At 37.7% G+C, this 14929-nt stretch overlaps 1 protein-coding gene across 1 annotated transcript in view; it reads right to left on the bottom strand.

Moving 5' to 3' along the window:
• The window catches only part of tars2 (threonyl-tRNA synthetase 2, mitochondrial), a 47309-nt gene that overhangs the window by 31671 nt on the left and 709 nt on the right, over positions 1-14929 (bottom strand). The window lies entirely within an intron of this gene.

Raw genomic sequence — 14929 nt, 5'->3', positions numbered from 1 at the left:
GTTGATTTGTAATGAATCCAGAATGTATGACATTTTTTTTGTTTTTGTGTTTGCATTACAGAAAATCACAATATTCTAATTTTCTGAGACAGTCTGTATATATTGGTTCTATAACTATTGTTGTTGACCGATAACTTGTGCTGATGCTGTACCAAAGAATTGGGTTTTTTTATTTATTTTATTTAATTTTTTATTTTTTCAGGAGGGGGGTATTTAGTATTTTAAAGTGACTTCTCAGAATGTTCGAGGGACGAAATTGAAAATCCCTTTTTTGCTATCCCCTTACAAATGCATCTTCTTTTTGATTTCTTCTTGATTTATTTATTTAATTGGTATTAGTTTTGGATTGACTGTACATCGGATTTTGGGTGATGATTTGTTTTATTTATTCATTGATTGATTTATTTTTTATTTTCTCCTCCACCTCTTTTTTCTTTTTTTTTGGATCGTTCATACAGGTACTCTTCAGGGAAAGCAAAGGGGTTTTGGTGGTCCCTGAATACGCGTTCTCTTCGGAGGGATCCTCTCACGATCCGCGCACAGAGCTCCACTGGATTCTCTTCGAAAGGGCATGCCATTTTCCAAGAGAGCTGATTGGTCAGTGGGCGGTGCTTTTACACCCGGCGATCTGTATCTGGAACATAACCTGCTCCGGAGCAGGTTAGCTGTTCAGCATAAGTTACCATGGCGATGTGCCCCGGTAAGAAGTGAACCACCGTCGTAGTCCTGAAAACCCAGGGTTAAACCTGAAGTTACCTCGCTAACCCCAAATCCAGCTTCGTAGTACAGGCCCCAGGTCTCGTTGGTATATTATGCCAATATAGAGGACCGGCGGTGGATATTCTTAATATCAATCGCTAAGACCGTGTCGTAAACATTTAAAAACAAAAGAAAAAGCAAGTAGCATTCATTATCTACGTGTTTCTTCTTATCTTTATTCTTTTACAGCATTCTTCTTTTTCGTCTCCTTGTATTCTGCTTGCCGTTTGCAAACAGCAAAAAAGTTGCATCAACCGAAACTGCTTTGTCTTTTTCCTTTTTTTGGTGTTTTTGGGCAGTTGCAAACAACTTTGTAGTGGTGCATTTCAGCCAACAAGCAGGGATGATTGGATGATTTCACTATTGGATGATTTCACTTAACAACCAAAACAGATGTGCCTATCTACGTACGTAAGGGATCATAGATGGGGCTTTATTAGCTCATGTCTGCCAGGTTCACCCTGAACTCCTGCAGAAAACACACCAAATCACTCCAGTTTATCTGAGATCCCAGACTCAGGCCTCCACAACCTTTAGGACTGAAAATAAATGTTCAAAATTGGCAGGGATTCCACCCTTGCCTGTTTCACATGATATACATACATACATACATACATACATACATACATACATACATACAAGCAGGGCTGGGCGATATGGCCTTTTACTAATATCAATATTTTTAGGCCATGTCATGATACATATCTTGATATTTTGCCTTAGCCTTGAATTAACACTTTGATGCATACAATCACACCAGTATGATGATTCTATGTCTACATTAAAACATTCTTGTTCATACTGCATTAATATATGCTAATTTTAAAATTTCATGCAAAAAAGGGGAATAAGTCAAATTTACCAAAACTGTATTTACTAAGCAGTGACTGGCACAAACAAAGTGTCATTTCAAAACAGAAAGTGCACGTTGCATCTCTCTGACTCCCCGTCTGAAGAACATCTGCTAAGAACATCTTCTGGTCCCGGTTTTACCAGGATGAGCTGATCTGAGCAGGAGGGCCTTTAGAGCACCTTTATATGAAGACTATTGTAGGTGTATGGACTGCAATGTTTCATCCTCTCCTCCTTTACTTTGCATCACTTTCACTTGCTTTTAGAAATATTACGTCATATAGTCTTGTTTGACTTTGTTTCAATGATAGTGAATGATTTCATGTGGCCACATTTAAGCAACACTAGATGATGTTTCACAACTATGGAAGAGAAAGTGCTTCCGCGCGCAGCGCGCCGCCGAGCCTGAGCGGCTGCCGCTACCTTTGTGCTGGGCGTATGATGATGCACACACGTGACTGACGTACGTTACTAGGTGCGCTTGTTTTATCTCTCTGAGAAGGAGAGATGAGACGAGAGAGTGAGAAAAGCCTGTAATTAAATGCCCGCGGCTAAAAGCAAATGCGTGACAATGTATTAGGGCTGTGCGATTAATCAATTTTAAATCTAAATCGGATTTATTAATCACAATCTATGTTAAAAAAAAGAAAATCGGAAAATCGATTTTTCTTTTTTGCAGCTGGCTGCATTACAGACAGAGCTCGTCTAGTCATCTTTGTTTGGTCAAGAAAATTGTAAATGTTGTCACTTTACTAAACTCAAGGAGGATTTACAGTATCTTTCAATTGCACTTCATTCCCAGTAGGGAAATGTGTTTGCTATTTTTCTTTAAAAATAAAGATAAAATATTTGAAACAATTTATTCCATTGTCTTTTGTAGTTTTACCAAAAAAATCGAAATCGAAAATTGGGTTTTCAGAGAAAAAAATCTGGATTTTATTTTTGTCCAAAATCGCACAGCCCTACAATGTATACTTGAATATTCACGATAGTAATTTTGTACATCTCACAGAGTAGACGCCGCGATACATCGAGTATACTCGATATATCACCCAGCCCTACATACAGATGAGGGAAAAACACGTACTGCCCTCATCCACCTCGCTCCCGCTGGAGACTCAGAGCCATATACAGTCATGTACAGTAGAATAGGCTGTTGAACTGGACTCCGTTTTCCATCTCAACAAACATGCGTATGAAGGGAATCGATATACAGATCAAAAGTATGTTAAACTCCACCACAATGGGTGGCATTAATACTAACTTTAAGCTTTTTAGCATGGGGCCTTTACTATTATGCTACATCTCAAAATACATGAATCTTTAGTTTAGCTGGTGGCAGCAATTTGGAACAATAGGGAATGCTGAATTGAGAGGCTTACAGTCCTGTCCAGTTCAGTTTTGGTTTTCTTCTGTGTATCACGCTGTATCAGCTTCTGGGTTAGAACCCAAGAAAAAGCCAGAGAATGAGGTCCAATTCCCATGTTATTTAGGATTTACATGCAGGGATTAGTTTGACTTCAACAGCATTATCTGGGTGTCAGTCACGCTACGACTGTTCAGTGTAGTTCAATTTCAGTCAGACTAAGATGTTAACATGCATTCTAAGATGATTTATCTGGACTTATGCCATAATTTGATTATTCTAATGACATGTAAACATATCAGTCGTTCTTTCAGTATGGCCCACTTAAGCTTAATTTGAACACACCAACAGGGTCTTAACTTTAAATGCTTTTGTATCATTGCAGCTGATATAGCCACAGACGAAATAATAAGTCTCACTAGGGGTGGGCAAAAAAAAATATGGATATGACAATATATTGCGATACTTTACCAGCCTATTAGATAGTCGAATTTTGAATATCGATTTAATTGGGGAAAAAAAAAAAAAAAAAAAAAAAAAAAAAGGTTTAATAGTGGAAGGTTTAATAGTGGTGGGTAAAAAAATAAAATAAAATTGATAAACTGATGGCAAATATCGATATTTTATTACAACACACATAATGGATTGATGCGGTTGTCCCCGCACTATTGTTCATGCACTTCAATTTGTCCAGCTGTACAGTGTTTACATTTACAAGACTAGGAGGCAGTGAGGCACTATGCAAAATTAAGTTGCTTACTGACTTTTCAGTAGTGCTGGGCGGTATGACCCAACGGTATTTTTCAAAATTATATCGGTTTCACGGTATATCACGGTATTTTTTTTTCCATGCACAACTGGGTGTTAACCACATTTTCTAATGATTTGGAAAGGAATTGCTGCAGTAAATTGGCTTAGAATGGCCTATTTCACTGTCACGAGGAGGAAATATTGTAGAAAAACATTAATGTCCACACTAGTATAAATACAGGTTTGCATGGCCTCACAAAATGATGCCGTTTACAATGAGGTGGCGGCACTTATGATTCTAATTTATTTTGCCAATTTTTTCACCATTGCATAAATCAAATAAATTTTATTTAGGCATGCTTTTCAAAGAAAAAAATCTTTTACAAAATTACAAGGTAGAAAATATTTATTGAACATAAAAAACTGAAATTTTTTTAATTTCCCAGCATTATGTTGTTTTGGTTCCACCTCCTGGTGAATGTTAGGTAAAATTCTTATGTGGTTACTTTTTGGTTGGCCAACGATTTACGTTTGTGGTGCGCAACAGTTACGGGAGCGGCCAGTCTATTACTGTAGGTAGAATTCTTATTGGGTTACTTTTTGGTTGGCCAACGATTTATGTTTGTGGTGCGCAACTGGCCAGTCTATTTCCTTATATTACAACCTACAACGCCGTTATTAATTGTTCGTTTTTTTTCCCCAACTTATTCCACCGAACACCGAAAGTGTTTTTTTGCCATTTTCGGCCGAACAATTTCGGTTACCCAACAATCGGTGCATCACTACTGCTAAACAGTCCCCTCACAAACAGTGTCTAGCGGCGGAACGTAGCGCCGCGAGGCGTTCCCAACGTTGTGTATGCTACTGTACATACTCACCGGTATTACGGTATATGAAAAATTCATATCAGAAAAATAAACACCGGTATTCGGTATGAACCGGTATACCGCCCAGCACTACTTTTCAGTATTAGAAACAAAGCAGTTCACTGTCCTGGTTTGTATAAAACATGTTATTAATGTTCATGCACTTTAATTGTCCAGTTGTCCAGTGTTTACATTTACAAGCCTAGGAGGCCGTGAGGCACTATACAAATGCCCTTTCTTTGTACATTGTGTGAAGTTTTGGCATTGAATAAATGCATAACTACAGACGTTTTCATTTTTATGGGTATTTTTTCTTTTTCAGTCACATATACAGTGATATATTGTTGATGAAATTTCTTACAATATATCAAATATCGTAGATATCGTGTATCGTGATATTATCGTTATTGTGGGCCACATATCACCACAGTATTGAATCGTGAGTTACCCGTATGGTCTCAACCCTAGTTTTTAAATAATAAACCATGTTTCAGACGGGTTGTAAATGCAGTACAACTTTATTGTATACATGGGCTTAAATAATATTGTTAATTTTAATATCATATTATGTAAATAATATGAAAAACATGCGGAAATATGTTGTAATTTTAACATGTATAGTTACAATAAAATGGCATGGATAATTTAAATTACATTGTTTTGACTCAATTTGTCCCATGAATTATCACTATAATCTGATGTGCAACTTGAATTTTAAATATGCATAATGCCTTTTACAGTTTTTAGCAAATTTAACATCGCAATATATCACAATTCCATATGTGACTCAAGTTATTGTGATGTGTATCGTATCCTGAGGTCCTTGGCAATACCCGCCACCAAGTCTCACGCATTGAGACTCTTGAGACACATGGCATTTTTCATGCTGAGAAATTAATTTCACCGCACAGTAATTCCAACAGTCCATCTTACAAACGAGTCAGGGTACGCTACTGTGTGCTGAGCTCTCAGCTCATCTTCCAAGGGGGGCCACATTTTATTGCGAGGGGACGCATTTGCGCAATGGATGCACATAAGCGCTACTGTGAAGCGGAAGAGAGAGAAGAGACCTGTAATCTGATCGCGCAATGATTGACAGCACTAGACATCTGACTTGCCTGCAGGTTAGCACTTGCAGAGCTACAGAAGGTGAGTAGATGTCGACATGTCGTCCAAAAGACATCACGAGTCAGGAGCGAGCAAGGAGTGGTAAAATTACCAGTTAGTGGTCGTATATAAGCTATAAACTTTAGCCAATATATTGGGTAAAGTTTTACATCAATTTATGTTGTTAAGAATGTTTTAAAAGGAGATAATGTTGCCATCTGTTGGTGAATTTAATTCACAACGGATATGTCAAAGTTTGACATATAAGTCTGTTTGATCCTGAATTATGTTTTCTTAGGACTGCAGTCTGTACATAATAATACAACAACAATAATGATAATAAAAGATAAAATAAAATCTCTGGATTGCTCTCCCCATAGCAATAACTCTCCCTGTTACAGTTGCCTCTGCCGAGCGAAGCTTTTCAAAACTCAAGCTCATCAAGACATACCTCCACTCATCAATGGCACAAGAACGCTTAAGTGGCTTGGCTATCATAAGCATCAACTCACAAATGGAACAGCAGTTGTCATACGATGACCTCATGTGCATCTGTAAAAGGCAGACCTGCTTTAAGTTTTTTGTGGGAGATTGAGGTGGTGGAAGTTACTTTCTTTTGGTGAGTAATTGATGGCTATTTGTGACTCAGATTTGTTTATTTCAATTTGAAGTTTTTTATTTAATTATTTATTTCAGGTTTAAGCTTTTTATTTCATATTTAGTTATTTATTTCAGGTTGAATCTTTTATATTATTTGACTCCCAGAGTTATCGTCCATATATCGTTTGAAGTAAAACTGCCTAATTTATCATGCAATTGATTTGAGGAATATCCTGCAGTGCATTATATCTGTGGCATTAGGTCAAATTATCCACCATACTTAGTCATAGTCTTGAACTTAAAATTCAGGTAAGGTTTTGTGTAAGAGCTTTGAATGATCTTTAAATCTTGGAATGATGATACCACGCATACATGCACTTAACCGGATCAAACACAAATATAAAAAACTAGGCTTAGGGAGGTTTATTGGAAAACAGACAGTATTTCACCAGTTCACCCAAACTGAGTTACTTTATATGAACTATATGAAACGATAACTAATCAATTATTTCCCTTCATTTTTAATATAAACTATGACAATGACTTAAATTTCAATTTTATATCACTGGATGAGTTTATCATCTTTTCTGTTGTGCTGTTTTAATTATGATAGTGTTTGCATCTTATAATTTGTTGGGTGTGTTCTTTACAGTGGTCAATATTGGTCCATATAGTCCAGATTCAGTGGAAAATCTTCAATCCATTGCTACACTATTTCCTACCTTTATCTAATGGTCACAGTACACAGGTCCAGTGGGAGTGAAACAAACAAAAAAAAAAATGAAGGAAAACAATAACTTAAATAGGTGATATGATGTGCAATATAACAATGCAGTGCAATGTAACAGACAGAAGTTATTATGGACAGAAAATCTATCAAATAAAAAAAATGAATAAAAGATGTTTAAAAAAGAAACATACATCTGGGCATTTATACAGGCACATTTTCAAGGAATGGAGCCAGTCAAAGAACAGAACAGTAAACATGATAATCAAATGTTTCTCAGCAGTGCTCAAAAGTGCAAAAAAGCCCATTAAAAATCTCAACACAATTCCAGCGAAGCCATGACAGGGTGTGTGATACATCCTTCACTGCAGAAAAGTTTTATCAAGTCCTAATCCTGCTATGAATGTCATTACACATGCAGCCAGACAATCTATATGAATTACTGACATTTAAAGAACACAGAACACCAAACGAACACCCACCATTAAACAATAATCCTTATGAATTTCTAAACTTTCTCAAACCGTACGAGAGAAATAATTTAACTTCTCATTGTGATACATGTGGGTGTATAGTATGTGCTATAGATAAACGAGCATGTTAACTGTCCTAAATCCGTCCTGAAGCAAAATACTCTAAAATAGGCAACAGTGGACATAATGCAAACATTGTAATGAGTAATTTACGTCCTACTCACACGAGAACGCATTGGTATTCAATTCAAAACAAAGAACTTGCAACAAAATTACACTAAAAATACATGCATAGAACATGAGCTGGTATCGGTGAATAGAAGTACTTTGATACTTTTAACAATATCCAAAATTCCCTAATAATTTTATAGAAAAACTTTACTCAACTGCATCACCAATTAAAACTACTACAAGTACAACTCCGACCTAGAAAAAAACAAGAAACCCCCTTTATAATATAAGAAAGTAAAATCTTTTTGCATATTAGGAACAGTATTCTCCTGCACGCTTTGAAATGTATCAAATAGCCTTTACCCAAAACTCCTTCATTCTCAACGCTTTATCAGTTTTAAATCTAAAACAAACAAATGATCTGCACATTGCAAGTAGGTGTGCTGGCTATACTCTTGACAAAAATACAAACATTCAGACAGCAAACATTAGTTAATTCTATATAATCAGCACTGTTTACCATTCATTATGGTGTGGGCAGGGAGGCGAGATGAAGATCCAAAAAGAAAAAAAGTCTCCTTCTGAGATGTAGCTCATAGCCATAAACTACACAGTGGGTAGATTACTTGCAAAATTTCTGGATTGAAGTCTATAATGAACTGGAATGCTTGCTGCACCATCTTTTCTGATTTATTTGCTGATGTGATGGGAAATAATTCACAAAACCTTTTATGAATGCAAAGTCCACTGTGGACATCAGCTATTGCTACATCCACTGTGCAGCCTTTAGGATCCCGCAAATATCGCTGGATGATGAACGTGTGTTGGTAATATAAACGCAAGGAATGTTATTTGTCACCTCGGGCCTGAAGGCGAGTTGAGGGGAGGGAAGGCGGGAGGCGTTATCAAAACGTAACCTGTGTGGGCGTCTAGAATGACATATTATCCCCACATCAGCTAGATTTATTGACATCAGACAGGTGTAATTTTCAAAACAAGGATGAATGAACATCGGGATGAGTGTTTTGGGCCGGGTTTTGCTTCTTGCAAAGCCCGGGTTTGTCATCTTTGTGTCCAGTTGTTCAAATAATGGACCATCCTTTATGGTTCTGGACAGATGCCAATTTATTGTGTCCTCGCCTGACGTCCTGATGCTGCTGTTCCTCTCATCAGCTGTTTCCTTATTTTATAAAACAATAATAAATAAATTAAAAATTCCCTGGTGGGTTGTACTCAGGTTACATGATCTATAAACTCCTCCCACGCCCCGCCACCCTGCGTTAGTTCTGTTTACATTAGACCTGACCCGCCGTGAAGACTACCCTCGGAGGAGAGTTATTCCCGGGGCAGCTCGACACTCGTCCCTCCCATGTCGGTTAGTGTAAAAAGCGCATGCGACACGCTACATCTGCACTTTAATCACGGGGTATTCGCTAATGTAAAAGGGGCTTATTATTATCCCTACCTTTACAGAGTCAGATAATGGTAACATGGTAATTGTTGTTGATAGAAAAAAATAAAGAGTCTTTTTTATCTAGGGATAATGTTTGCATTGATTTCAGGCACTTCAGAGTTGATTTAAATGCAACATCAATCTTTCTCATTCAGTTTCTAAACAAGTCTTAATATTTGACTCATGTGGAAACTAATGGTTATGAGAAATTTTGAGCAAAGATAAAATAGCTATGTCAACTGCATGCAAGGTGGCAATACAGGGAAAAACCACAGAGCTGTTATGGCTTCCTCGGACCAAACAAAACAACAAACATCTAAAGTTTCTGGTTTTGGCAGCCTCTTTTCAACAGCTGAACAAAGACTGGATTGAGGTGGGACAATCTGAAGGGATATGGTAAAACATGCAATAGCCTATAGGTTTGTTTTTTTTGTATTCTTATGAGTTTTGGAAACCATTGTTTAGTGCTAGTTTGTTATGCATGAATGATATCTGCATGTAATTCTAACTTTATTTTCTTTTTATTATCTAGTAGGAAGATTTTAGATATTAAGTTGTTAACAGGAGATGGGACAAATCAAGCTTTTTAAAGACGAACTTACACCCAGAATAAGACTCCAAATATACACGAGGAGTAGAGAAATTATCAAGAAGAAAAAAGATCAAATATGAAAAAGGTTTGAATAATTCTTTTCCCCCTAAGCTGCCATAGGGAAATGATATCACTAGTAAATAAATTGGATACAGTTGTTGCTGGGAAGGGACATCTACACATATGACATGCATTATGCCATGTAATGTCTAACACAGAGGTGACATGCTGGGGTGGATGAGGACTGGTTTAGTTTTGAAACAAATACAGTCTTGTATAAATGCAGTCTGAGAGAGTTCACCTGTGCTACCTGCCAACGCTGCACGCAACATCATCAGCTCAGCTGTTGCCATGTTACAGGCACTAAACCCCGATGCACCCATTAGGTGAGTTTCCATTAGAAGTGGTGCAGGCTAAACATAGAGAGACCTTTTCCTCTGTCCTTTCAGCCGTTGTGTCTCCATTTACAGCTGCGAACCCCTTACGATCCACTGACTTAGCAAACTATGGGGCCCAGTGTTTGAGCACCAATTTCACTGTTTGTAAACTGTCGATAAATAAAAGGAAAAACACGCAAAATGGAACAAAGAAGAAAAACAAACAATGCAATGAAGCTGGTTGCTGTGTTTTTGTTTGCAATAGTGGTGATGAATGAGGACATGAAGACAGATGAACAACATCATCTCCCACATATCTAATCTAAACTGTCATCTTCACCCCCACTTAGTGATTTTTTAGACTACACTTAAAAAAGAGGTTCAGGTTTATCGTCTTTGAATAACAAGCATCGGCCAACATCTGTAAATAACTTGCTAAGCTACAGACATCTCCAAGCAGCCCTGTGCTGTGACAATGCCTCTTGGGTCCTATCAGCAGACTGCAGTTGTGTTAACCTTTTTAAGAGGGAGAAGAATGATTTAACTTCCTTGGGAAGAGATTAAGGCTTAAATTCTTAGTGTTTAAAGTTCAATATGTGTAGTTTATTAGAAGGGAAATGCTAGATTTAGAGAGAAAATGCAAATAATCATACCCTGTTGATTTGCATTAATAGAAAACCTTAAAACGAGCTGTAGTTCACATGCAGCTACAGCAGTAAAAGCCAGTAACTACCTTGGGGATAAATTATTTAAAATGGGAGTATTGGCAGCTCCAACACTTTGAGTTGTGTTTTCATGCAGAGGGGAGTTTCTCTGATGTTGCAGCGCAGCAGGTCGACAACATGTGTGCTGAAACATCAGCAGTCTGTTTTTCACTTGCTTAGATACATTTTATTGCAAGTGAACAAAAGGTATCAAATTTTTGTGAAAAAAAGAATTGTTAGTTCTGGTGTCATGTTGGGCTGCAGCCTCCCCTGTCTGCCTCAGCAAATAACGTGGCCACTGATGAAGTAAAAGCTTTGAGTTGACACAATCTAAGGGAAATAATGTCTTCAACAAATACAATGCTGATGCATATTTCACTGATCCTGTCTACCACCGCTTTGGATAAGTAACACAGTTGTTTGGCTAGAATAAACCGATACAAAAGTATTCTGTTTGAAGCCGAAGTAATGACTTTATTCGGCTACATGTGGTCAATGTTTGCAGCAGAATGAAGCAGCATCCTCTCTGCAAGAGACACTCTATCCATGTTACAAAGTTGGATTTCTGTTATCAGTTTGTTTCACATCAGATTTATTGCAAAAAATAAAGATCTTAAAATGTAAGACAGTGAGTTTTTTTTTTCTTTTACTATAACATATTTACATGTTTGTTATTTTATAACTATTATATCTTATTTTATGGAGGAAGGGGGGGAGGAAAAAACATCTGCCCAGTATTTTGGCCTCTGCCTCTCTGTACACTGCTCATCTGAAGGTTTTTGATTTGTTTAGTTTTTTCTTTAGTCTGACTGGCAGCTTTCCCTTGCTTGTCAAAGGCATTCTGAGAGCACACATGAACGTCACCGTCCCAGTGACACCTCTCTGCATTACCAATTCACCAAGGACTAATTTCACCCCTGTTACAACTAAAGGTATAATGATACACTGAGCAACATCAATACATCAGAAATCAAAACTAGTTTACAAGTGGCCTTTTCCAATATAGTTTTATTAAAAGAAAGGGGTCATTATTCATTTAGCCTTCTCGTTGAACCCATAAACAAAAAATGCAAACTTGTGTTTTAGTTGCTCCTCCTCCTTTTTGATATGAATCAAAGTGTTCAACCAGAGGTTCCTGCCAGCTCGACTAATCCCCAGGTTTGTTATTGAAAACCACCGGTCAAGTTACACCAACAGATATTACTAAAGTATTTTCAGAGACCGACCGTTACGTCTCTGCTCCTCAAGGTTATTGTTCATCAAAAGCTAAAGAATGGGTGAGCTTCTCAGTAGAACGTGTATACTCTGAGATATCCACTTCACTTAGAAGAGGATGACTTTGTACTCCTTCAAAATATGTTATTGTTTGATAGTGATTGCTGGCTCCTGTGGGAAACTGTATCAAAATAGTATCATGGCAGACTTTGTGATATGAGCAAAACACTGAATAGCCTTCCAGTTAATTGATGTAATATATCGTGCATAACTGCGGCAGGTTGCTGTAATTAATGTAACACATTTCAACATCTGTTCACCCAGCATAGAGGGGTGGAATAACAGCACTACAGTGGTTGAATGAATTGTTAGTGTGAATGAGGCTGATGCCAATTAGCATTACTGTGATTAGTACAACTAAAATACACTGAATTAACAGGGAACATTGAATGTCTCTGCAGTTATTCAAAACGTATGGAAAGTCTTGTCTGGTAAGGTAAGCTTAAGCAGCACAACTTACTGTATTTCTGTCTTAATGTTACAATGATAAATTATATGCAAGATACACTCACCGGCCACTTTATTAGGTACACCTCGCTAGTACTGGGTTGGACCCTTTTGCCTTCACAACTGCCTTAATCCTTTGTGGTATTGATTCAACAAGGTACTGGAAACATTCCTCAGAGAGTTTGGTCAATATTGACATGATAGCATCACACTGCTGCAGATTTGTCTGCTGCACATCCATGATGCAAATCTCCCTTTCAACCACATCCCAAAGGTTCTCTATTGGACTGAGATCTGGTGACTTTGGAGGCCATTTGAGTACAGTAAGCTCATTGTCATGTTCAAGAAACAAATCTGAGATGATTCGCGCTTCATGACAGTGCGTTATCCCGCTAGAAGTATCCATCAGAAGATGGTACACTGTGGTCATAAAAGGATGGACGTGGTCAGCAACAATACTCAGGTAGAATGTGGCACATTGACACAATGCTCAATTGGTACTAATTGGCCCAAAGTGTGCCAAGAAAATATCCCCCACACCATTACACCACCACCACCAGCCTGAACCGTTGATACAAGGCAAGATGGATCCATGGGTTCATATTGTTGGCGTCAAACTCTGACCCTACCACCACAATGTCGCAGTAGAAATTGACTCATCAGACCAGGCAACATTTTTCAAATGTTCTGTTGTCCAATTTTGGTGAATTTTAGCCTCAGTTTCCTGTTCATAGCTGACAGGAGTGGCACCCAGTGTGGTCTTCTGCTGCTGTAGCTCAGCCGCCTCAAGGTTGGACATGTGCGTTCAAAGATGCTCTTCTGCATACCTTGGTTGTAAAAAGTGGTTATTTGAGTCACTGTTTCCTTTCTATCAGCTCGAACCCATCTGGCCTCCGGTATCAAGGCATTTGCGCCCACAGAACTGGATATTTTCTGTTTTTCAGACCATTCTCTATAAACCCTAGAGATGGTTGTGCGTGAAAATCCCAGTAGATCAGCAGTTTCTGAAATATACAGACAAGCCTGTCTGGCACCAACTACCATGCCACATTCAAAGTCACTTAAATCACCTTTCTACCCCAGTCTGATGCGTTTGATCATTTGAACTGCAGCAGGTCATCTTGACCATATCTGCATGCCTAAATGCATCAAGTTGATGCCATGTGATTGGCTGATTAGAAATTTGCGTTAACGAGCAGTTGGACAGGTACACCTGGTAAGTGGCAGATCAGTGTATAAACAGACTGGTTCAACATTTCGATCTTGATAGAATATTTTGTATCTTTTTACAATTAGAAGCTGTTTATAACTACAGACAGTAGTACTATTGAGTAGCAGTAAAGACCTAATTATACCCAAACCTAGTATGAATGTGGACGAGGATTACTGATAACAGATTGGCTCGTCAGTGCCTTTCATCCCTTTTTATCCAACTACGAGTGCACAGATTCAACCATCTGGTCCGGCATCAGTATTTGTGCAAACCAATATGAAGAAGAAGAAGAAACATTCTCGTAAGGAAATCCCTGTTAAATACTCTCAATTATTTGAATGCCTTGCTTATATTCCTAAGTGAATTCCACTGCAGCAATATAATTTCCCTGAGGGTCTTAATGAAGTCATATTTAATTACAGAGGTGTCAAGTAACGAACACATACTTTTTACTTTTACTCCTTACATTTTCACGCAATTATCTGTACTTTTTACTCCTTACATTTTAAAAACAGCCTCGTTACTCTATTTCATTTTGGCCTTTAAAAAAAAACTATCCAGTTAAATTGCTCCATCCAGATAGAATGAATTTGGTTGTGGTCGTTTCAGATGTTCTTGTCCAGTTTTATTCTTACATCCGTTCCCTCAGATTCCTGCAACTAAACTTGGATGCACATTCCAATAAAGGTTAGGATAAATGATAACATGCCTCTGAAGTTTGACTTTTTGCACCATTACAATACTTATAGGTAACTAGTCATCATATCTCCTGCTCTCTGAAACACATGTTAATGCTCAATAGTACACATATATGGTTCTTTAATATATTTGCATTATACTAAGATGCATTTATTTTCAATGGCTTTCGTCCTTAATGGCTTTTTCCCCCCTTACATTACTTTTACTTTTATACTTTAAGCAGTTTTGAAACCAGTACTTTTATACTTTTACTTGAGTAAAACACTTGAGCTGATACTTCAACAGGAGTATTTTTAAACTCTAGTATCTATACTTCTACCTGAGTAATGAATGTGAATACTTTTGACACCTCTGTTTAATTAAATAAAACCATAGCCAGATTCCTGCAGTTTGTTATGATTCTTTCAAACCACTGAGAACTAAAAGGAATACGTCAACCTGCTTGTCAGCTGCAATGGTTACAAAAAATATACACGTGCAACCCATGTTATGGACTAT

Source organism: Cololabis saira, chromosome 3, assembly GCF_033807715.1.
Source record: "Cololabis saira isolate AMF1-May2022 chromosome 3, fColSai1.1, whole genome shotgun sequence".
Taxonomy (NCBI): Eukaryota; Metazoa; Chordata; class Actinopteri; order Beloniformes; family Belonidae; genus Cololabis; species Cololabis saira.
This window is presented reverse-complemented; position numbering and strand designations above follow the sequence as displayed.